The sequence below is a fragment of the Bombus bifarius genome, unplaced genomic scaffold (genome assembly GCF_011952205.1).
Source record: "Bombus bifarius isolate JDL3187 unplaced genomic scaffold, Bbif_JDL3187 scf7180000008176, whole genome shotgun sequence".
Classification (NCBI taxonomy): domain Eukaryota; kingdom Metazoa; phylum Arthropoda; class Insecta; order Hymenoptera; family Apidae; genus Bombus; species Bombus bifarius.
In genome coordinates, this window is record NW_022884493.1 from 1,344,620 (window position 1) to 1,356,732 (window position 12,113).

Consider the following 12,113-nt stretch of genomic DNA (forward strand, 5'->3'; position numbering starts at 1 on the left):
AGCCAAAAAATCGCAACTCTACAGCCTTGCAGCGAACTTCTCGTGAATCATCGACACCTGCTTACCTCTCACGACTCCGAGCACTTATCGAGTCGGCCGGATTTACATTCGGAAGAACGATGATAGGTTCGATTTACAATTCATGGGGCTCGATGCTTGGAGAAGATAAAGATTCAATCGGATGGGTGGATGTTGGCGTTGAAAAGAGCGTGTTTCGTTATTGGATTCATTTTTTTCTTTTTTTATCCCCATGGTAGGTTCATAGCATCAGAACTCATACTTTTAGCTTTCATGTGCAGTTCGTTTTTTCTCTGTTTTCTTTCGGAATCGATATATTATATGGAATAAGATTTACAAACTTATTCCCTGTGTGTTCTCCATGTTATTCCGAGCAACAATTATCATACGTATCTACGCGTTCTGATTCGATTCATCGTAAGTAGGTTAAGCTACTTGCCCTTGTATAATAATTTGTTTAACCCTCTTTTTCGTAAAATTTTCCAGAAAAAAGATTCGTAAAACAAGAAGGAAAAGAGAAAAAAATAAAACAGTCAGTCGATCGCGAAGAATTCATATCTCGATAAATTGAACGGTTTCTTTGTTCGAAAGAATCTTCCAAATAAACATGTTAACGAAGTATGTCGATTTCGTGGAAATAGCATCCTGTACGAATTTTTTCATGAATTAATTCCGACGATATCAAACCTTCGTATCGATATAAATTTGATACGAAAGTGCACGTCGTTGACAAAAAGAATGACGTCAGAGCGGCAAGTAAGGAAGTCGGCCGCAGAATAAACGGCCAATGTTTCGCTATGGAGGACGTAGGCAGCGGTCAATGGTGGTGGTCGAAGTGGTCGCACGGTGGACCAGAAAAGCCGCGGCGATCCGTGGGTAATGCGCGTTCTTGCGTTCCTCATCATGGATGACGAAGCAAAGGTGCATGCCGCATCCTCGGGTTCACGTCTTCTCGTATAGTCATACGGTGCACCTAGGTATTAAGGTCGATTCACACTTAATAACACCGTGGCGAATGTAAAATTCGTATCCGTAACGAGGTTTCGAGAAACGTCGAATTTATTAAATTTCAGCGTATCGGAAGCGGGACAGAAATGCTGGCAAGCCATCCACGGGAAGCTGCATAATGGAATCACGTTCTCGCATCGTCTCATTTTGTTGATCTCGTGTTACGCGAAATCCGCGGCGAAGGATAATGCCATTAATCATTTCGTCTCACGGACACTCTCGAGATTCATTTCTACTCTACCACAAACGTATTCCTATCCAGAATTTCCGGATTAGTCTGAAAACAGAACGTCTTCATCGTGCTATTCCAACGTGATTGATCATTTTTTCACCATATAAAACACCATTTTCATACTTTGTGACGATCCTAAACCACACCAAGATCGTCGTGCTCGATCGCTGAATAATTTTGTAAACTATTTGCGACGAAGAGAGAAGAGTCACGGAATTTGGCGAGATAACCGGCGACGTGGAGCGCTGAAAGCTCGGTTGAAAGAACGGACAGAAAGAAGAAGGAAGAAAGGGCTAAAGAGAAAAAGGGCCCGGTCGTAGTTCAGCCTGTGGCCCATCAGATAGCACCCGCTCTCTCTCTCTCTCTCTCTCCCCCCCTCTCTCTCTCCGAGAGCAAGGAGAGGAGATATTGGAAGAGGTCGAGCGAGGATGAAGGGGGGAAAAACGAAGGAGAGGAACGGACACTGGGGATCTGTTGGGTTCAGGTTAGACGAGGAGAAGGAATAGATAGAAGGGGGTGTAGGATGAAGGCTGAAGGGGAAGGCAGGGTTGAAAGGGGTACATTGTTTGCCGAGCAGAGCCGATAATTCAGTAATGAACGTAACCGACGCGCGCCCGCGTTCAGGGCTATAATTACCGATACCACGTCGGATAGCGGATCCCTTAACTTCGGGTCCTGAAGCACTACGAAGGAGCACGAGAGCGCAGGCGCGCGAGCGAGTATGTTCCCTCGGTCTGTTCCCGGGCCGTGGTCTTAGAATGGGCAGCTCTAAATTAATAAATCAATAGCCGGCCCCTTATCCGATCCGCGGGTGGGTGGAGTTTGTTTGTTTAAGAGCAGGATTTATTAATTTTTCGCTGGGTGGTACGTTCCTACGGGTCCACGCACTCCCGACGGTTATCTTCCACCTTCGCTCTCGCACTCGCCTCTATCTCTTCCTTCCGTGTTCTTTATGCACGCGAGCTTCTTCCCTATTTTACGAGCCGATAGCTGCTTCGCGCATGCCAGCTGTTTCACATAGGTGGTCACTTGCGTAGCTTTCGCAGATTTTGTTAAAATACTGCCACGTTGGAGTAGAAGAATTGGGTTATCGATAAATTGGCAATGAGGTTTGGATTTTTCACTTCTACGATGATATTACTAATCACGTTTGTTCCTCATTTTCTATAACAGTTCCAGCTTGTCATATATCGGTGGTTGATAAGACTCGTCTATTCAAATAAACGAATGCAGATAATATATCGCGTGTGTGGTTTAAATTTGACATAGGAAATGGATTTACGAGCGCAATTGGGATCTCCGTTTGATTTTGAGAGCATTTAAAGGCACTAGGTTACTTGAAGAATCTTCATTTCTGGTAGCAACTGGCACCCATGAGGGGATGGAGCTAAGGGTCTTTGAGTTCTCGCGAGCAGTGCAGCCAGTGCCATCTCTCTATGGAGGCTTGAAGCTTCGCTGAAATACAGTGGGGATTTCTTGGGAAATTTTCGACAATACCCCTGAAATATGAATTTCCCTATTACGATATTTGGTCACATTTCATAGCTTCAAATTTAAACACCTTCGATGATACGTCAAATCTTTCTTATATTTTTCACTTTAAAGCGCAATCGCACCAAATATATCGAACAGTCGAAACTAGAATTACTACAGCTTCGTTGCTACATCTTAAGAAACGATTCACGTAACAACGTGTCTTTATAAATCTGGAATTTACTACTTTCGTTTAATTTTCACGCTACTTTTTCAGGATTAAAATTAGATCAAATGTCGAAACAATTAACAGAGCATATAAATTACCTATCTGATTTCCTAATAGAGCCATCGATACTCTCGCTAAAGATCCACAATCGATGGATTGAAATCGATCCATCGGATGCCTGAGGCGAGTTTGTGGAATAATTTGAATCCGATCGAGTCTCTGATACATCGATCGATCGATCTTGCGCCGTTTTCTTGCTCGAAAGAAACGTTCACGCTGTACACCAAGGATTTCTCTTAGCCGTCCGCGCCTCGTAATTCTCTCTCCGCTCGAATTCTCGCGATTCTCGCGTTGCTCGCGCGATAATGCTCTGCCCGTGGTGAGGTCTCGTTTCCTCGCATCGTCGAACCACCGCGGGACGCCTAATATACGATTGCATCGAGCCATACCTTTCTCTCGGCCGTTCATTCTTCCCCGCAGCACGTTGTTTGCTCTGTGGAAATATATATTTCTCATAAACTGGGAAACCTAGAGGCTCGACTTTCCATGGCTAAGAGTTTATGCTCCCTACGAGGATCGTTATCGATGCAAACGAATCAACGTGGGCCCTGTTTGATTTACTTCCGTTCTCGTATCTACAACTTCGAATTTCATCGGCCATCCGAAAGGACCGAGAGATCCTAAACGAAGCCGCGTTCCTTCACCGAGCAGAATTATGCTCCTCGTAAACCGGCAACCCATAGAGATTCGACTTTCCAAAGTGGCACGTTAAGTTTATAATTTCCCCCTAACCTTTATCTATACGTATGTAAGAATCGGGCGTAATATTAAATATCTTTAAAATCGATCGAGTTCTCAAAAGTTTCTTTAAATATCTATACAGCGCAATGCTGGAAAGAATCCCCTTAAATAGTATAGTTAATAGTCAAGTACATTGCTCAATGACCAATGTATATGTTTATTGTTCTAATCGGGTTCCTCTATTTTTAATATTGCTTCGGCTCTATCAGGAATAATCGAAATGTACGTTCCTCTCGAGAATCTTTCTGTTACACGCAATAAAAATTTGATTTGTCACAAAAATATGGACAAATCTTACCTCGTTATAGACACGCTTTTTCTTCATCAATTCTGTGAAATAACTGCTTCATCGTTGCGATCGAGCAGGAGGCTACCGGAAGTCTCTGGACAAATCCTTGGGCCGCGGGGCGACTGGTCGCGGTCACGCCACGGTAATGGTCGTGGCAAGCAGAGTGGCACGGTAAATCGGTTAAAGGCCGGGGCCTGCATGCTCGCGGTCCTGTGGACGCAAGCAGCAACGAGAGCGGATTGCACAGCCTACGGCAGGAATTAGACTCGAATCTCGTCTCCTTGCTCCCCGTGTTTTCTGAACTGGCTTGGCTTGATGATAATGACGGTAGCAGGTGCTCGAGTCGATGCCACCTTCGCACCTTGCTTCCCTGATCTTCGTGGCCGCGTACACGTAGACGCGCGCACGTAGGCGCGCGATCATTGTCCCCGTCGGCTTCGTTGTCTTCGTCGTCGACGGGTCATCCGGTAATTCGTTGCTTCGGGGACTGCGTTTCCACCTACCGTCGTACGCGGCCGGACAGGTATATCCTCACCTCGCATCTCTCTTTACGTACATCCCTCTGTGTACGCGTGTGTTCTTTGTATTTCTCTTTACGTATATCCCTATGTACATTTGTGTGTTCTTCGTGTGCTCGTTTATGATGTGTTGGTGCGCGCGTACACACGGCGCGCTTAATATCTCGAGTCAATCTTAGAGCTTGCATTCAGTGGGTTAGTGCCGTAAATGCCAGTAACTATCCACCGGCAATGGCCACTCGTGGCTACCACTATAGGCGGCTAGGCAGGTATTCATTCCATTTGCAGTTATGACGAGTACGAGTTCAGAGGCCGTGAGAGTTTGCCGGCTCGAGGAGCCGCCAGTCTGCGTCCCAGTCTGGAACGTGAACGTACGCGCCGCCGTCAGCGTTACACTTTCTCGCCTCCCTATCGATTTTTCTAGCGTCACCTCCTACACGCTCATACTTTATGGTAACTTCGTGGCTCCGTGCTCTTTTGATTGACGTTTGACGGCATCTGAGGTCAGGGATACCGATGACACGGGGGAAGAAAGCATTCTTGCTTTATATAATATCGGGATGTTCGAGGTTTTGTTCAAAGCTCTAGCTCCAGAAGCAAAGTACTCGAGGAACAGTAGTAGATTTATTCTCGAACATTATAATTGCAATTTTTCCACGTGTTTCGATACGCGTAAATCGTCGATCGAAAACACGCTTTAGACATATCTATTTTTAGGTATATTACGGCAGGCTCGATCGAGCAACTTTCTAAAAAGAGGTCTCACGGGACGAAATAGTGAGCGAATAAGTTATATCGGTAGTTTTATAATTTTTCTACCACTCTAAATACGAAAAGAAAAGATTTCGAGTATAAGTTGGATGTATCGGTCTGCACCCTTAGCGCGCATACAATCTCGCAAAAATCCTTTTGTACTTATCGCGTTGTCGCGATCGTTGGCGTTCGCCAATTACGTCGAAGATGTTAATCGTATCGGGTCTATGCGTCCACGCGATATTTCACACCGCGTGCAGGTTCTTTCTACTGTTAAAGGTCAACGGCCTTCGACGCAGAATAATTCCACGTTAGGATGCCGACACGACACATCGCGCCAATGGTAAAAAAAAAAAAAAGGACACGGAGGCAATATAATCACCGCCGCGATAGAAATAGGATGAATACTTTCGAGCGCGAGACATACTCTTTAGCGTTCCTTTGACTCTCTTACACGCGTCGTTCTATGCCGTAGCCCCTGTTATTGCCGGAGCTTTTTCACCTTCGACTTTCTCGCGGATCCTAACCTCCCGGAACGATTCATCGACGAGCGAACCGGACAGCCGTGCAGCCACCACGGTAGTCGCAATTATAGAGTATGACTGCACAGATTCGTTCGGTAATTTGTTATCATTGAATAAACACATCGAAAGGGACAAGTGGGTGGAGGAGGCGATGTCTCGGAGAGGTTCTCCTTTACTCAGTCGAGGATCGTAATCTTCTAACGACCGCGAACCACTTTCTTCGCCCTTTGCCTCGATCTCGGCCTTCTTTGTATCGATCCAGCCGCGTTCCTCTATACTCTCAGCCACGTGAAGCTTATTTCTAAGAGCATGGAACATCTCTCTCTCTCTCTCTCTCTCTCTCTCACTCTCTCTGTGGTTAGAATTGCTATAAGATTGGAATGATCGTGAAACGTAGAATGATCCATAGCGACAGCCAGCGCATAATCTTTCTGGTAGCCTCGATGACTAACGTGGAACGATAGCCTGGCAAACTAGCGATAAAATCTCGGAGCTGTACTCGTAGCCGACGCATCGATATAACGTAATCTTGGTTTCCGCGAAATAACACGAGGCAACGGAAAGGTTGGATCTCATAGATCGCCTTCGAAGAGCGAAAGATCTTGGTACGGTGGAGATGGAAAAAAGAATCGCTCATAATAAATTCCCGGCGTATAAGAGAGGACGTTTTAATCCGCCCCTGGGCTTGGCCACGGCTCGAGCGCGGCCTGTACGTACCGTGAATAAAGAGATATCTCCTCCTGGCAACAGGCGGTAACGTCTAAATTAAATGTTTCTGGATCGACGAGCCACGGATTCAACGTGTCATGCGCCGCTCTTAATCTGGATTTAACGGCCAGGTCTCCGGCGTGAGGCCACCTTGCGGTGCCTGACCGCTTCAATAGAGCTTAATTGGCGAATACTCGGGCTGTGTGTGCGCCCGCGTATATAGAGACCGCATAGAAAGAGCGAACGTAAGATGTCAGAGGGAGATGGGACGAGTGAAAACGTAGGCGCGAAGGCCTCGCAGAGGCCCCTGCTTCTTCTTCATCCTTCTTCGAGCCGTGGCCGTAAGTCTCCACGGTTCCTTGTCCGCCGCTGCCTCCTCTCTTCCGCTCCGGCCAGATGAGGGCGAGAATGACTTTGCCGATTCGCCCGCACGTTTTAGTTATTCATGGTATAATAATGACGATAACGATAATAACAACGGTAATGATTACGTTTCTGAGACGGTCGGCTCTCTAACGAACGCTCTCTGTGTGGGAACCGGCTCGCTGGCTTATCGGCCAGAGTAATCGGCACGCTCGTGGATAAATGTTTGTTATTAATTAGCGTTTGCTTGGATATCGTCGATGGGAAATCGTGAATGCAAATGTGCGTACGTTTGACGGATTATCTTGCGTTAATTTCGTTTCGCCTTCCTATTTTCTCTTTGAAAGACTTATCAGCGTAAAAACTCTGGAGATCGATAGAAACAAATCGCGAATCTTTTTTACACTTTTCCATGTAATTTCAAAGATACCGATCTTCGTAAAAGTCCTTTCTTTAAAATCTTTCACTCGTGATCTTTTCGCTCTTAAAAACCTTATCGAAGATACGTAGGATCTTGTAGAAGCTCTAACAACGTTCTTACAAATAACTTGCAAATTTTGTATAGCTCATACCTTAATTTCAAACATTCTGATATTCGTAAGAAACCTCGTGTCATAAAATTTCATATAAGAAACTTTCTACCAAAACTTTTCACCACATCATCCACTTTTTACATTCATTTCTCAAGCTTCGGAGGAAGCCAGCTCAGCATCTTAGAGGTCTCGTTCGCAAGAAATAACTATCATCCTCGTCTACTAATCTATGGAACAGCCTGTAGCTCGTGGCACGAGCATGAAAAGACAGTAGCGAAGTTCTCGCGTGAACCAGATACACAGGCCCGAGGCCCGTCACAGTAAATTATCATTTTCATAGCGGCGTGCCGGTAATTTTGAGGCGGCAAGGCCTACGGCACGCCGCGGCTACTTACGTTGCCGCGGTAAGAAGAAGATCGCCGCGGTACTCGCTTCGCGGTTCGTTCGCTAGAGATAAGAAAATCGCAAGTGGTGGACGCCACCGGCACGGTTACGCACCTCGGGAGCGTATTTTTCGCGGTGACTTTCGCCTTGGCCATTGGTCGGCGATCGTAAATCAAGGGGGAAAGACGAGTACCGAAGTAGGAAAAGGGAAGAAAGATGAACATTGCGCTCGCGCCAACCGTGTCTTATAGGTGAAAGATGACCGGGGCTTCCTTGGCGATCGTAGCGAAAGGTCGCCGTCGGAGATTTAACCCTACGGTCAAACGATGCCTCGCTTTTGCGCCACGATGTAGCGCGGGATTAATTGACGTGTAGCTACTGTGATCGACTTTTCTGATTTGGATAAATTGATTCCGGTAGGGATATAGGAAGGCAAACGGAGAAAATCAATTTCCCGTTACTATTATCGAGTCGGTTGGAAAATAATGGTTTCTCGTGAATACGAAACCAATTCGAGCTTTATCTCGTTATTGCTTTATTTGATTAGTTACACGTGAAATCAATTATTTTCCATGATTCTATTTTATCGTTCTGTAAACTTTCTGATCTCCGATATAAAAATATTCTCAAGAGCTACTTCTCCCTCCACTTAAATTATACAATTTTATGAAGTTTGGACATTTCGAGTATGTCGTAAAAAACTATTTCCATTTAAACGATGAAAATTACTTTTACGTTTCTGATTTATACAGCGACCTCTTACAAAGCATCTGTTACATCGACGCGTTTTTTCCGTTTTGACAGAACACTGCGTTTCTCGATATCATCGCGTTTACCTCAACTTAATAGCTTAATCATCTACTTAATTAATATTCTCGCTATCGCAATCATTAAAAATTGTCTGCTATTAACACCACAAACACAATCTCTGAAACAACTACTTTGAAACGCCACGCAAACGCCACGCCGTAATTATACCTTAGCCAGCAGGATCTACGGTTCGATTACGATCGCTGATCGACAGCGTGTCGATCTCTCGACGAGGTGGGCGTCGTGGCGAAAAGAAACGGGTATCCCGGAAGCGCATAGTGACAATAATTCGTGGCGCGATCGGTCGCAAGATGTTAATCAACTTGACGTCAGCTCCGGAGGCGGACAGAGTGTAGACCGACTGGCGTCTAGCCGCTGATCGATAGCAGCAGCTCGTCCGCGTAGAACGGTCGCGCTTAATGATCAGGCCGGTCGTTTAAATGAAAAAAACCTTTGACCGCGGTGAAATTGTCATGCATTATGCATATCGCGCGCGGCGATCGCAAGCGTGCGCACATGCTCGCCTCGAATAGCCACTCGTTATGCAATTTTGTAATTAATTGTTTTTCTGAATTTGATATTTCACGCGGAGTCCCGCGTCTCTTACTGTTCGTCGACTCGCGCCGCGTGAAACCGCGACCACTGATACCACGACCGTATCCATATTCCTTCGATCAAATTCACGGTGCCGCGCCGCGGGTGGTAGCAACATCTGTCGCTGCCGGAATGCGAGGCTAATTGAACAGCGAGTGTTCGATGGTGACGCGACCAAGATACAAGCGCATATACAGGGTGTATCTTCATCGATGGCACCCATCTTGAAGAACACACGCAGTTACAGTGGAACTTTGATTGTCCGAACTAATTAAATACAGAGAAATCGGATAATCGACAAGAGGTGTTTGAAAAATCGAGGTGCAATCGTATCGTACAATGTGCACGAATCGAACGATCATTGGAATAATTGTGGGAGAAAGTTTGAAAACTCCTATGGTTCATCAAGTTCACCATCGCTCGATCTTTCTCGCTTCTTCTCCCAAGCTTCGCTTTGTAGTTTATATAACGTGATCATGGTATCGTGCACACTTTTACTTCTCCGCTTGCCGCTACTAAAAACGTTCTTCGCTTGGAGAATTAAATTTAAGTCTTCCAATTATTCCCCACATTTATCGAAAGTACTTTCAATTTCTTCTCGAAGAAGAAGAAGAAGAAGAAGAAGAAGAAGAAATATCGTTTCCCTGCTTACTTCAGTCCTTTCGGTTTATCTAAAAAGCCGGTCGCTGAAAATATCTTACGGACGAAGGCCATTCTCCTGCCGGTAGCTCGCGCGACTTGCGACCCAACGTGGAAAATGAAGTAGTTTTCTTCTCTGACAACGACAATCGTTGGAGCGCCCGGAGCGTTCCGTGGCAGCAGCGGAGATCGGCAATAGCTATGGTGGTCGTACCAGCTTCCTTTCGTTGTGCAGAAGGGATCGGCCAGTGCATTACCCGTTAGACATGGCCCCCGCGCTGATATATTGACTTGGACAAAAAAGCGACTGTTCTTCTGCTCGCTGGCACCGCGGTTGCCGCCGCCGCCGCCTCAAAGTCCTCTCCTCCGGCCTCCGGCCTCCGCCGCCCCTAGGCCAGCCTCGCGTCTCGCTTTACAACGCGATGCACCGAGCCTCTGTGTACAGCTGCCCTGTGCACACACGACGACCAAGCCAGGGACCAAGCACCAAGAAGAACGATCTAACGTCTAATGGAGTTTTCTGTGCACCGCCGTCTTTTCTTTCGGCGATTGGATTCACCTCCCTCGAGATTGGTTTCGCGTTGTCGTCTCTCTTTACCCGACGTAGAAACACGAGAGAGGAGTCTTCCTGGGATGAACTGGTCAGAAGATAAGGTCGTTGGTTGGAAGTATGAGCTATTGGGAAGATAAGAAGCTCCGGGGTGATCCCTTGGCAATGTGCTTAGGTGAAATTGTTAATTACACGACTTCCTTCGGGGAACAAGGACTATTTCCTTTTGGTGTTAATGGAGGATGGGATTGTGGTTGTGAGATGAGACGAGACCGTGGAGGTTTGTTGCGTTATTCTAGACCTTGACGTTCGAGGATGTTTAATCGGGATAGATGGTGGTCTGATCATAGAATCGCCTAATTCACTTACTCGCTCAATGTCTGTTTCTGTTTAAGGTCAGATCAATATGGTACGATCTTTTCCAAAAAGATCAAACGCTCGAGAACCTAAAAGACAATCGATCTTTTATCCTCAAGATTATGTAAATTTTTGATGCTAGCTATAAAAATATACACTTTTTATGGACAACACATTCTAACAATCTCGTTACGTCGAATGATGTTAAAATATGATATTTATGTTACGTTACCATATCTCATACTGTGAAAGGGTTAATTTATAAGAAGAGTGGTTTGATTATAGAACGTCCAAATTCACTTACCAGCTCACTGTCCGTTTCTTCTTCAAGTTACACGCTAATGCATTACCGTTTCTTCGAGAAACTAACGTCCGAAAGTTGAAACTTACCCACTTCGTCCGATATTTTGTAAAGAACTTTGACGGTTCTGTTACTGTCTATGATCCGAAGTATTCAAGATCGGTTTGACGGAGGAGCATTTCCAGCTTATAGGACAAGAGAAGAAACAACCGAAGAGAAAGGAGGGGAAAAATGTAGCCTAGTAAGAAATACATTGGTATGTGGGAGGGGAGGGGGAGAAGATATAGGGGAGCAAGAAATATATATAATCGCATACCGAGTGCAGCAGCGGTAGACCACTGGCATGGGGACGAGGAACCTATTATAGCAGGAGCGAGAGTAAAAGAGTCAGGACAGGTGAGATAATCAACCTGCAGCCGTAGCTGCGAGCAGCCTCGTAGTAATCACTATTCACACACGGTGTGTGTCTTTTAATACTTCTATGACTCGCCGCGTGCACACGCAATTGCAGCTTGTGGCGTTCGAAAGTTTCCTTGCAACAGCCTTCGACTATTGTCGATAGCTGCGGTTTTCCTTGGTAACGAGTGATTAGGCTCGTTGCACCGATTCTCTTCATGTCCAAGCACACTCGTGTAAATTCTTGTGTTTTCCGAGTAAAAGCGCAGCCGCTAACGCTCGTATCGGCGAAATAGGACGCGATAACGGTGTGAAATGTGACAGAGAACCGTGTAGTCGATGATCGTAGACTTTCTAGGCGAAGAAAGAATTTCTTCGTCTCCACTGTTTGCGATATTTCTCGTTACCGAGATAGAATGTGCTATATGGCGAGACTAACATCGGAGATGGATGTTGATTATAGTCTACCGCGAATGTGAGGCAGTTTAGGAGTGTGAGTATAAGCCGATGACAATATTCAATGAGTTTGAAAGATGACGATAGGGAAATAGAAAGATGGGCTCTTCGCAACTTGTATATCGATTTCATCGAGAAGAAAATGACGTTTGATATTTTTAAGACTGTCGAAAAGCA